This window comes from Pipistrellus kuhlii, unplaced genomic scaffold, assembly GCF_014108245.1.
Source record: "Pipistrellus kuhlii isolate mPipKuh1 unplaced genomic scaffold, mPipKuh1.p scaffold_m20_p_10, whole genome shotgun sequence".
Classification (NCBI taxonomy): domain Eukaryota; kingdom Metazoa; phylum Chordata; class Mammalia; order Chiroptera; family Vespertilionidae; genus Pipistrellus; species Pipistrellus kuhlii.
Window position 1 is genome coordinate 1867447 of NW_023425405.1, and position 13275 is coordinate 1880721.

General features: G+C 38.3%; 1 pseudogene; it reads left to right on the forward strand.

Moving 5' to 3' along the window:
* Positions 1 to 382: 382 nt before the first annotated feature.
* LOC118714537 lies at positions 383 to 4043 on the forward strand (annotated as a pseudogene).
* Positions 4044 to 13275: the final 9232 nt, after the last annotated feature.

Here is a 13275-nt window from a genome sequence, read left to right on the forward strand (position 1 = left end):
TTGGGTGTTCAGAAAGAAACTCATTGAAGAAGTGGTGTTTGAATTGAGAATTGAATGCAAGAAGAGCCAGCTATGCAGAGACTAGGAATAAAGTTTTTCAAGGAATGACCAACACGATTAAATTGCATAAGAGAAAAAAAAAATGTGGTATGTTCATGGAAAGAAGAAAAAGCAGTGAAGCCACAAAGAAATAAGCTGAGCTAAGAGAAGCTTTAGTTCTCTGAGTCAAATACCTGGAACTTATCCTGGATCTTGAAGTATCATGGAATATTTTAAATTATCTTCTATGTTGTTTTTGCCTTTTTATTTGAGGATATATTTGAGTGTGTTTTTGCCTCAATTAGACTTTGAACTTAACTTATGATAAAGTCACATCATAATTATGCAGTTTCATAGAATCTTCGAGTGTTATGAACAGAGTAAGTGTTCAAACACAATAAAGATATTAGTTATCCCCAAACTGATTATATATATATATATATATATATATATATATATATATATATCAAAACTATATATATATCAAAACTATATACACACACACACACACACACACACACACATATATATATATATATATATGTGTGTGTGTGTGTGTGTGTGTGTGTGTGTGTATATATATATAGTTTTGATATATATATAGTTTTGATATATATATAGTTTTGACATTGTTCCTATCAAAATCCATGTAAGGCTTTGTATAAATATACAAAAGATCATTTTAATATTTTTATGGAAAATAAGGAAACTAGAAAAGCTAAAACAAGAAGAGGAGGTTTGGAGTAATTAGACTCCCAAATTTTAAGACATAAAACTGAAAGCTCTCCCTCCAAGGTCAGGAACAAGATGAGGATTGCCCCTCTTGCTAATTCTATTTAAGATGGTGCTGGGAGTCCTGGCGAGAACATTTATTCAAATAAATAAATAATAAATAAATAAATAAATAAATAAGTAAATGTCTTCCTCATTGGAAAGAAAAAAATATTGTTCCTATGCACATCACATGATTTTATATATAGGAAAAATCTAAAAACTACACACACAAAAACTGTCAGAACTAATAAATGAAATCAGTAAAGTTGCAGGGGAAAAAAAATCAACATATAAAATCCAGTGGTGTTTCTATATACTAAAAATAAAGTATCAAAAAAGAAAATTAGCAATACAATAAAATTTGTAATAGCATTAAAATAATAAAATAGTTATCAATAAACTTAAGTAAGAAAGGTAAATATATTTACACTTAAAACTAAAACATTTATAAAAAAGATTAAAGATATAAACATCATAACTATAATAATAAAAGCATAATATGCAAATTAACCAAACGACCAAACAACAAAATGACCATTTGAATGACCTTCCAGACAACCACACTATGAAACACACTGGTGCCAGGCCAGCCTAGGTGGTTTGATGTGATTGGTTGGAGGCCCCGCCATTGCTCTATGATCGCCCTAATGAGGGAGGCCCAGGTCATCTTTTTCATGGCAATTGATCTCGAAGCCCTGGCTGGGTGGGCAGGGCCTCCCTCTGTGTAGTGATCGATCACCCCACAGAGGGAGGCCCCAGATTGCAAGAGAGCACAGGCCAGGCTGAGGGATACCACCCCCTGTGCATGAATTTCATGCACTGGGCCTCTAGTCTATATATATAAAAGCCTAAGCAACCATTATGACTGAATAACCAGAAAACTGGTAGACAAGTCACTATGAGGCGCACTGACCACCAGGGGGCAAGATGTTCAATGCAGGAGCTTCCCCTTGGTGGTCAATGCCACAGCCAAACTCACATGGCCGGCCAACCTTCCCTGTCCCCTCCCCATGGCTGGCCAACCTCATGTGGTCTCTCCCCTAATCCTTCTCCCCCAGCCATCAGGCCCCTATTGACTAGACCCTAATTGGGACTGGGTGAGATGGCTCTGATTAGCCCTGGTCACTGGCCAGGCCTAGGGATCTCATTTTTGCACAAATTCATGCAGTGGGCCTCTAGCATTATGTATTAGAAAACTTAACATTGTTAAAATAACTATACTACTCAAAGTAAACTATAAATTCAATGCAATCCTATAAAAATCCCATTGGCATTTTTTACAGAAATAGAATAAACAATCCTAAAATTTACATAGAACCACAAAATATCCCAATTAACCCTATAATTTTGAGAAAAAGAGAACAAAACTGGAGCCATCACATTTTCTGATTTCAAAATCCTATATAATAAAGAGCTAATATGCAAATGATCATCAAGCCCTCACACCATCATGCTCAGACATTCAACAATGGGGAGAGAGGAATGAGGACCGGCCAAGCACAAATGAGCTTGTGAGAGAGGAAAGGGGACCAGCAAGGCTGAGGCCTGGGAGAGGGACAAGCTACATGCTCAGCAGTACTGGATGCTAGCGCCTGTGTTTGGGCCAGGCAAAGCTGCCCACCCATGGTCCCCTAGGGCTGTGGCTGGCCTGGGCAAAGCTGGCCTGGATCCGGGGAAAACCGACCCAGGTCCTGGGTGCCTGCAACTGGTCTGAGGAGGAAATCCTAGATCTCTGTGTCGGGTGAGGCAGAGGTGGTTAGGGGAAATCAGGTCAGCAGGGGAGCAGTTAGGGGCAATCAGGCAGGCAGGCAGAGAGGTTAGGGACTATCAGGCATGCAGGCAGCCAAGTGGTTAGGAACTTGGCTTCCCAGATTGAGAAGGGCAGATATCACCCAAGGGGTCCTGGATTGGAAAGGGTGCAGGTCTAGCTGAGCACCCCCTCACACACACACACACACACACAAATTTCATTCACCAGGCCTCTAGTATATTATAAAGATCCAGGAAGTAAAAGTATAAAGACATACAATGGAATAAAATAGCCAATAAATCAATCCATGCATTTGTGGTCAATGAAAATGGGATGCCTGTGCCCTAGCCCACCACGCCCAGTCCCTGGAGAGGAGAGGGCAGTGGGCAGACAGCAGGCACCAGGGCTTGGAAGGGACTTGGAACAACCTGCAGGCATGCTGCCAGGAAGAGGTGCTGAACCACGATGACACAGAGGGCTCATTGATAGAGGCGTGCAAAGGTGCAGATGAAAGGGCTCTTGCTGGTGATGAGCTTGAAAAGCACATCAGCATCAACAGCCTGATGGACTAAATCGCTTTTCTGAAAAAGGTGCATGAAGAGGAGATCGCTGAGCTGCAGGTGCAGATCCAGTACACTCAGATCTTCGTGGAGATGGACACATTCTCCAAGTCATACCTCTCTGCAGTGCTCAAGGACATTGGTTCCCAGTACGAGAAGCTGACTGCCAAGGACATGCAGAATGCAGAAGAATGGTACAAGAGCTGCTCACCATGCTGACCAAAACACTGCCAAGAACACCTATGGGGTGCACACCACCAAGAACAAGGTGTCTGAAAGCCACAGCCTGTTCAAGGCCAAGACCCTGGAGATCAAAGCATGCCGGGGCATGAACGAAGCTCTTGGAAAGCAGCTGTGAGAGCTGGAGGATAAGCAGAACTCCAATGTTAGTGTTCTGCAGGACACAATCAACAAATTAGAAAATGAGTTGAGAACTACAGAGAGTGAAATGGCATGATATTTAAAAGAATACCAGGACCTCCTCAATGTGGCTTTGGATATTGACATTGCAGCTTACAGGAAACTCTTGGAAGGTGAGGAGACCCGGCTCAGTTTTGCCAGGATGGGAAGCATAGCCAGTGGCTACACCCAGAGTTCCCAGATGTTTGGTCGACCTGCCTAAGGTGGTTTATTCTACTTCATGTCTGCTCACTCCTTCCCTTCTTAATATACCAGCAACATCCAGGAGGAGCAGATTGAGGTGGAGGAGGTCATTAGGAAGCTAAAGGTGAACCCCCTCTGAAGGAGAAGCTGAAGAGGAGAAGGAGAAGGAAGTGACTGACTAAGAAGAAGGAGAGGAAGAGGGTGCCAAGGGAGAATTTGAGGATGTAAGGGAGGAAGAAGAAGGAGGTGAAGGTGAAGGAGAAGATGCCCCAAAAGCTGAGGATGTGGGGCCACAGGGAATTAGAGAATGGGGCTAATATATCTCCCCATCCTTATGTGGCATTACGTGGAGTGCTCAACCCAGGAGACACAGCATCTGTGGTAGGTGTAGGAGAGGGTCTCAACACAGGGACAATAGCAGTTGTCCCTGTAGCCCCCTCCTTAAAACCATACAACCCATTTTTTAAAAGTTTCTTTTGCTTCAGTCCACACTGGCCACTGTCCCTCTGCCAGAGCTTAGAGTGAGTGCCTGTGAATGATATTTTGTGAATTGCCCTTTCAGAGGGCACCTGTGTTTCTTGCAGACTCAAGTCTCTCTCTGATGCACGGAATGCCCACTGATTTTTACAGGCAGGTGTGATGAGCTCTAATCATCGTAGGGCCGGTCTTCGGTTTGGGGAGCCAAGTGCGGGTGGAAGGCTTCTTTTCCCAGCTGGGACCTTTGCAGCTGAGATATCCACTGCATTCTCAACTGATGCATGTGGGTGCGGGGCCAGCCCTTTTCACATCTCTGCATCCTTATCTGTTCCTATGTGTCTTCTTCAAAAAATCCTTGGTTATAAGGTTTCTGTTCAGCTAGCATTCAGTCTGTTATTCAGGTTTGTTTTTCCATAATATAGTGTGATTCCAGTATGGTTCTTGAAGAGGTAAGTATATCTTCCACCTACTCTACTGCCCTCTTGGGTCTCCCTGTTCCAGAGTTTGGATCCCTTCTTTGTTTCTCTCTCTCCTGAGGAAGGGGTGGAGTATCTCCAACTCAGAGGTGTATCAATACAGATTCATGAAATCTGGAAGTGTAACAAAGGCAGTCTTTAGCCTGGTGTGAGGAACAAGGAATAGATAGAACTGTTCTGTGCCAAGCTATGCTTAAAAACAAACAAACAAACAAACAAAAACTGTGATGTGGAAAACCTATCAATAGCAAGAGGGTGGGTTGAATGATTCAGAACCACTTAGCATTGGGCACAGATTGTGTTTCAGAAGGTTTTGGAATTCTCTGTAAAAATATTAATGGAGAAATATTTTATAACCTAAGAATGAGGACGTAATCCAAAGAGAATGTCTGTGGTGTTAGTGGGGAATCAGGGGAGAATGAACAGCTCCTTGTAAGTTTTGCCAGTGCCTTATAGTCAGGTATAAAGTTACACAGCCCACAATTGCACATTGTGTATGCCAAGACACCCGCAGTAGACAGAACACTTGTGTAATAAATACGTCACAAACAGGGATGATTAATTGACCAACTATGTCTGTCATTTTCTAAGAGAGCAAAAAGGACCAATATAGAGATGAGCCCCTATTTCCCACTTCAAAATATGCAGAAAAAGCATTTATTTTCCTCCTTCGGAATAATGAGGACAGATCTTGGCAAAGAGGTCATGTTCCCCCTCCAAATGCAACAAAAAATCACATCTAAGTGTTCTTCGTGAAAATATGAAGAGCTGACCAACTCATTCTGTTGGTATGAGTTTCTTTCAAAATCAATATAAAATATAATAATTGATATCTAACGATAGAGTATCCCTTCCCAGTTATTTTATCAGTGGAGTTTCATTTGCATTTTCCTATAAATCACCCTGAGATTAATTTGGGGTTTTACTATGGGGATGCAGTTCTGTAGACATATCTTTTAAACCAGATTATTTTTGAAGTAGGTCATCTTTTCTAATCATTAAATGATAAAAACAAAACCAGTTACCACTTCAACTATCAAAATCAGATAAAACAACAATAATGTTAACAGATGTCAAAGTCAGATTGCTCTTATTTGTCAATGGATGATTTATGCTCTCACCTGTTTTCTTTTCTCGTTAACAACATGCCTTGTGTTTTTCAAACTAATATCTGAATATTTAATGTCTGATAATGGAGCCAATTACTTGAAGTTAACACTATCATGATAGTTAATACTACTAGAAATTATTTTCTAAATGGCAGGTTTAAGATGAGCAATGTAAACTATTTACCTTAACACTATTATTTCAGAGGGGGAAACTAAAGCTAAGAGAAGTTAAGATATTTTTCCCATAATTTCCTGTAAATGCTCTTTTAAAAATGTGTTCATTTTTAGAATTGGGGTATCAGCTTTGGGGTTAACTGAATTATTATTTTTATATTGAGGACATAATTCAAAAGAGAATATCTGTAGTGTTAGTGGGGAGTCAGGGGAGAATTAACAGCTCTTATTACTTTTTATAAATAATTATTATTTTATAATAATAAATTTTATAATAATTATTTAAAAATTATTTTATAATAATAAAGAATTATTATTTTTATAAATTAAAACATAATTTAAGTTTTCTATGCCTTATTTTATCTTTCTATTGATATAAAATGGGAATGATAATATGCATTTATTATCTTTCACACAAAATATTTATGAAAATAAATGTTTTAAATGTTTGCCATAATATAATTATTGTTTGGAGAATAGATGAGATTATTATTATTATTATTATATATTATTATTACCTGAGATTGGGTCTGTTTTGAGGTGAAAAAGTGCTGATAAAGCAAAATGGATTAGTGGTAAGACGAGAATCTGTACACTTGTAAGAAAAGAAGGCCTTTAGGCTATAATCTTACTGACAATGGTAAGATTTGGTGTGAGATCTAGCAACCTAAATTGAGCTGTCACCTGAATTTGGATGGGAAACTAAATGGGGAATATATGAATACTAGTATCTTTACTGCCTGATGCTTGGTCTGTTAACTATTTTAGGCTGAATTTTGGTAAATCAAATCTTAACTTTGGTTAGTCTTTTCTTAGACTGTAACTTTGGAAAAAATAACTTTTTGTTTCTTTTAACAGGTGCTCCTAGATATTATCTATTTTTTTGTGATAATAGCACCCTTCCTTCTCCCCTCCCCCTAAGGTTGAGTCATTTGAACACAAAATTACTGAATGAGTTCTGTCTTAAAGCGAGGACTAGGATTGGCCTTGGCAGTTGTTAAAGGGGGCAGATTAGTACACATAACCTACCTGCCTTTACTGAAGCTACTGTTCATGATGTAAACTGCCAACTTTTTATTCTTTAAGCAAAATTTAAAAAAAAATATATAAAGTTTCCTTCCCCGAAATGACTTTCTCTAAAAGCAATCAGGTACTGGCACAGAGTGTGCTTATTGTATGGAAATCACAGCACTGAGGGAACTGAAGGTGCACCACTGCACCTCTGCTTTGCGATGACCCAGGGGGGTGCTTGTCTTATGATAACCTGATAACCACACTCCCTGTCATGCCTTATTGCTTATATATTCCACATGTCATAATAAATCCTGGAGCGCTTTCTGGATCTCATAGCAAATGCAATGACTTTGAAGTACAGAGAGTAGCCAGCTTTTCTGGGAACACATTGATTTATATTGTATGCATTACGGAGAATTATAAATGACTCATTTTAAGTGCCAACCAAACCAAGGATATTGGAAAACTTTGGGCTTTATGTCTTAAAAAAGTCTCTTTGGCTACTCTTCCTAAAATTTTATATTCCCCTGCTCTAATTTTGATGACTGTTAAATTATTCTGTTTCCACAAGGAGCATTATCCTACTCCAAAATCACCAGGAAAATAACATCTATGACAATTATCTTAGAGTTTCTTGGTATGATGTTTCACTACAAAAATTGGAGAATGATGATCTATCCAACTCCAAATTAGTTTTATTTGATTTTAAGTGTCCATTATTCAAGAAACACAGCTATTCTAGCTACAGATTTCTAGATCTTCAGGCATAACATTTAAGAGAGGGTTAGTGAGGGAGCATTTTAAGTTACTCCACATGATAAAGAACCCTCCCCTCACCTCAAATGTTAGCTTTGCTACATCAGCTCTAGGTATTGTGTAGATTTTATCTTATTTGAAGATAAAATTAATTTAGTTTTGATATTCTTCATTATTGCTGTTACTATAGTAAAATTAAAATATTGATAAGTAGGGTTAATGGTAGACATATAGGGAAGAAGAAAGATCAAGAGGAAGACATTGCCAAAACAGGTTTGACTCAGTGGATAGAGCGTTGGCCTGTGGACTGAAAGGTCCCAGGTTTGATTCCAGTCAAGGGCATGTACCTTGGTTGCGGGCACATCCCCGATAGGGAGTGTGCAGGAGGCAGCTGGTTGATGTTTCCCTCTCATCGATATTTCTCACTCTCTATCCCTCTCCCTTCCTATCTGTGAAAAATCAATAAAATATATATTTTTTTAAAAAAGGAAGACATTTCTGCATTTAGCAAGAGGCTTTACTATAACAAGACGACAGAGTAATAAACTAAGCAATTCATTTTTATGTAATCTGTATAATTATACCACAGGGTGAATCTGCACCTCAGGGAGACATTCGCAAGTAATCTTGTAACCTTCCAAAGCACAGAGTAGCCAACAATTAAGCCCAACATTTAAGTCTCTTGCAGAGAAAAATCCCCAACATCCTTTTATCCTGCTATTGTAACCTAGGCATTGAAGACAGCGGCCTTTCACTGTGACTGCTGATGAGTTGATTCGATGTCTGTGCCTTCTTCAGGATCAACCATGTTAACCTTAGGTCACTTCAAGGAAAACTGTGTATAAAAAATAACGATTATTTAGCCGCCTACTGCAAAAGCGGGGACTCTCTGATTACTCTAAAGGTCAAATATGCACATTTTGACTGGTGGTAATGAGTACTTTTAAAGATGTTTTAGCCTTTTCTTAATCTTGCAGTGTCACTAGGCTTCTATTGTTATGCACCAAAGAATGTGCCTCTAATTGTACCATTTGCCCTATTGTAGCTTGTACATAGAGTCAGCAGTGTGATGTTACATGTGATAAGTGCCTACCACATGTCCTAATAATTATTAGGCTTCAATAAATTGTATAATAAGGTAACTCAACTCTGGAGAACCAAAGGTTCTTAAAAAGTTGAAAGCAATACTTAAGGGGCTCATGCATCAAATTCTAATAATAGTGGAGAATAAAAGAGGAAATAAAAATACTCTTCAAGAAGTGAAAACCTTTTAAGAATTAGAAATTAACTTAAACATACTTCAAATACTAGACACTCTATGTACCTGTATGCATGTATATAAGTATATGTGTAAATATATATACACACATTTACAAATGCATAATATATATGTACATGTTTATGCATATTTATTTTTAGATTATTTAAGAGTTGATGTTTTTTAAAAAGGCGGCTTTTGTTAATCAATTCATCTAAAAATTAATATATGTGGCAAATTATCTATGGACAAACAATATAATTTGAAGCTACATATAAAATTTATTTGCTAAGGTAGAAATGGCAGTGGCTCTTAACACTTATAAGAAATGTGCAGAATGGTTCCACACTTAACAGATCTAAGCAATTAGTCCTTCAGATATTCTCAAAGAAGCAAGCTTTAAAACCAACAAGTTGAAGTAGTTCAAAATACTATTATACACAAACAAATAACAGGGATTGATAATTAAAATACTATTTAAAATATAAATCCCAACCAAAATTTCATGTTTGTCAATAAATTGAGTAGAAATGAAAATAATTCTATTTTTTTCTTTGTATTTCAATGACTTCTTGGATCTTAATAAGGGCATTAACTAATCTTTTTAATAGCTGTCAAAATTTTCAAAATCCAGTATAGATGAGTCAATATAATAGAAAAAAACTAAAGGTATCTGAGGAAAACACAAATTGAAATATCTGACAAATTAGAATGAGAGTATATAAGTGTAAGTTAATTCTTCAAGTTGCCATATTTTTGATATATTTGTTTTTTAAAAAAGATAGAAATGCAGATATAAAATATAAGAAAAGTAGATTTCATATAAACAGAAGGTTAAAGTTAATTTAATTTTGGCTTCTTGTGGACTTTCAGTATCATTTCCCTAAATTATTAGATGTTATGCTGAAACTAGTGGTAGAATGATTCCAAAATAAGATAATAAAATTGGAATTTTAGTACCACTTGAAAAAAGTAGCATTTTCATATTATATAGTCATAATTAGCTCTTTTAAAAAGTAACTCATTTTATTATGAACATATAAGTAAATTAATAATCTTAAATACAATTTATCAAACACTTAAAATAGAATGGGCATTATTAATTTAATTCTCATGTTTTTTTTGTGGTCTGTTGCACAAATCTATCTGATCTGATCTGAATTTTTGTGTCTGTCTGAGTTTACATTACACCAAATATCTAGTTTAAAAGTAAACATAGTTGTTCTGCATATCACCAAAATACATATGACCAAGTTTACATTTATGCTCAGGACAGGTTTATAAATATTTTTTGGATCTATCACAGCTTTAGTCACATTTCAAATCTATATACTCTAGTTACAGAAAATGAAAAATAAAAAAATGCAGGGCCTTAATTAAAAATTACCACCTTTTCTGTGTAAAACCCTCCACACCGAAGGTCATATCTTAATTAAAAATTGTTAGTTAAATCACATTTTAATATTTGGAGCAAAGAAAACCCCCAAATAAGAAAATAGAATGCTATTACTGTTTATTAATTGGGCACATTATTTATTTTTGTCTTTTTATTTGTATTTTGTTTGGAACAGTATAAATGGGTTTACTGAACTTATGAATGTGACTTTTCTTAAATTAAATATTGAATATTTCAGATTAGAAGGTAAAGTAGTCTTTTCTTCTGCAATGGTTCTGTAGAGTATAGAGATGTTTTCATTTTCTTTTTCTTTTACAATATTTAAAATATGTAAGTATGTACATGGAATCTTTTCCTAAACCTTACACTTAAAATTCTTTGATGTTATGATGTGTGTGGGATAAAAGCAAACACACAAATAATGTGAATTAATTGATAAGGCTAGTGGATAAATCCAGTAATAGGGATTTCCAAATATAAAATCCGCTACATTTTTCACTCGTTTTTCTGCACTCAGAAATAGGTAAATTGCTTCTCTTCAATGGGATTTGCAATGTTTCTATTGAAGTCTGTGTTTTGGTATGTATATGGCTAAATGTTTATGTACGCAGAGTGCCACAATCCCAGTGGCATGCTGAAGTCACTTGCTCTGGGTTATAAGAGCTGACAGTTAAATATTCAGTAGTTTTGCAAGCCAGTTTTTAAATACATTCTCATTAAAACTTGAATCATATTAACTCATGATTAAATAAGTTAAAAATAAAAGTAGCAAATACTCAAAAGTCATCACATCCTAATTATTTTACTACTTTTACTATTACATATGCTCTTCAGTTTACTTGCATGTCTTGTTAAATGCAACCAAAGGACTTGCATGTATGTATGTTAGCATAAACAGCGGACACAGTCACAGGGCAATGGGGGCTTGCCCAGGGGTGGGAATGGCTGGGGAGGAGCCAAGTGGGACAAAAGAAGACCTGTGTAAAATTTTAGACAACAACAACAATAATAATAAATACAATAAAATATGATAAAAATATTGTATAATGGGAGTTTGGATGTGTAAGTGGAAGCTGCACGCACATTCTCACATGACCACATCAAAATTACAACTAAACCGACCTGGATGACCATTTGATGACTAGATGAAGTTCTATGACTAAGCATATAAACAAAAAGTGAGGAGGAGACTGGCAGCAGGGGTGGAGACTTAAAAAGGGGGGCCCTGCAGCCACATATGGTGGATGGGAATCTGGAGAAATATCTCAGCTGCAGAGGGTCCCCTGAATAGCAAAGGATATCAGCACCAGCTTAGAAAACCAGTGACAGGAAGAGGAGCCCGTGTAAGATCTGGCTATAAAAATCAGAGGAATTCCATCTGCCTAGGTGAGACTAAAGGCATTGACAACCTAGGCGTCCTCTTAAAGGGCCAGTGCACAGGCATTGCTTGCAGGCATTCATCCTAGGCTCCAAGGAGGGATGTTGGCTCAGGAGGTTTCAGACACATACAGAGAAAGACTGAGTTTCATGGCTTCTGGGAGGGCTGGAGGGCTAATGTCCCTGTGCTGAGCCCTACTCCTGCGTGGCCCACAGCACCATTTTTCTGTATTAAACCCTCTCCCATACAGCATTAGCATGGTACACATCACTAGCTCCAACCTGAGTACTCCTTGAGACCTGGCCCTACCCTACTCAGGCACAGCCCAAGGCTCATGTGGTGGAATTAGCTGAGCCCTTGTTACAGTCTTTCTTGGAAAATTCTCAAGGAATTCTGGTAAAACAGGTGATTGTGAGGAGTGCCAGAGACACACGGGTAGAAAATGAGTTGTATGGCTACCGGTAATGGCTATCGTCCTGGATGGTCGACGGCACCACCTTTTCTGTGTATAACCCTCCACACCGAAGGTCATATCTTAACTTGCTTTAGCTGGTGAACTCTGGTAGCTCCACCCTCCCCATTCCTTGAGATGTTGCCTTATACAACTTGTCCACAGCCCGAGCCTCTGTCAGACAACCTGCCTGGGCCCACATTGAAGTCTTTCAAAAAAAACACAACACAACAAAACAGAAAACACTTGAGAATTCTGGTCAAGCTTGTGGGTGACAGAGACACACAGGGAGAAACGGAATTGTGTGACTTCAGGATGAGGGTGATCTTCCTGCATCTTTGATACACATGGCGCTACCTTCCCTGTATTTAGAGCTGCCTTCCATAGGGCCTTACCTCCATCTGCATTAGCCTGGGATAGGTCAGCAAAGGTCTCCAGTCACCATGAGAACTGCCACTGCCTATCAGTTGTCAGTAATATTATGCCACTGAAAGGGTGTCGAGCACTATGTTAGATGTGTGAGGCAGGGTCTCAGGAAGTTACCAAGAGGAGTGAGCTGTGTTCACCAGGTTAATATAGATTCAGACGTAACACTAAAGTTTGCTTAGAGGCCACTCAAACACACTGTCAGGGTACCGTGAGGATGGCCACCACCCACCTGGTGCCTGTGCACCTTTACGGTGACATAGTGTTTCAGGGCATCCTGCGGGTGGAGCTAGTGCTCCACACTCTTTCAGTGGCAGAGTATTACTGACAACTGATAGGCAGTGGCAGTTCTCAGGGTGACTGGAGACCTTTGCTGACCTACCCCAGGATAAGTGCTGTGGGCCTACTCAAAGAAGACCTCAAATCACACCTAAATCCCTTCCACATTGGTACAAGCAACTACCAACCACAAATAGCATCCTGTCCAGTAGCCCCAGACCTGTCACAGGAAAGGTCATTGACCTGCACCAGAGTCCGCCCCCAAAGGCCTCAGAACTATCACACCAGGCTTGTAACACTAGGTGGCTGGCTTCAAACCATAACACTGCAGAGCTTAATAAGCTCCATAAGAAGT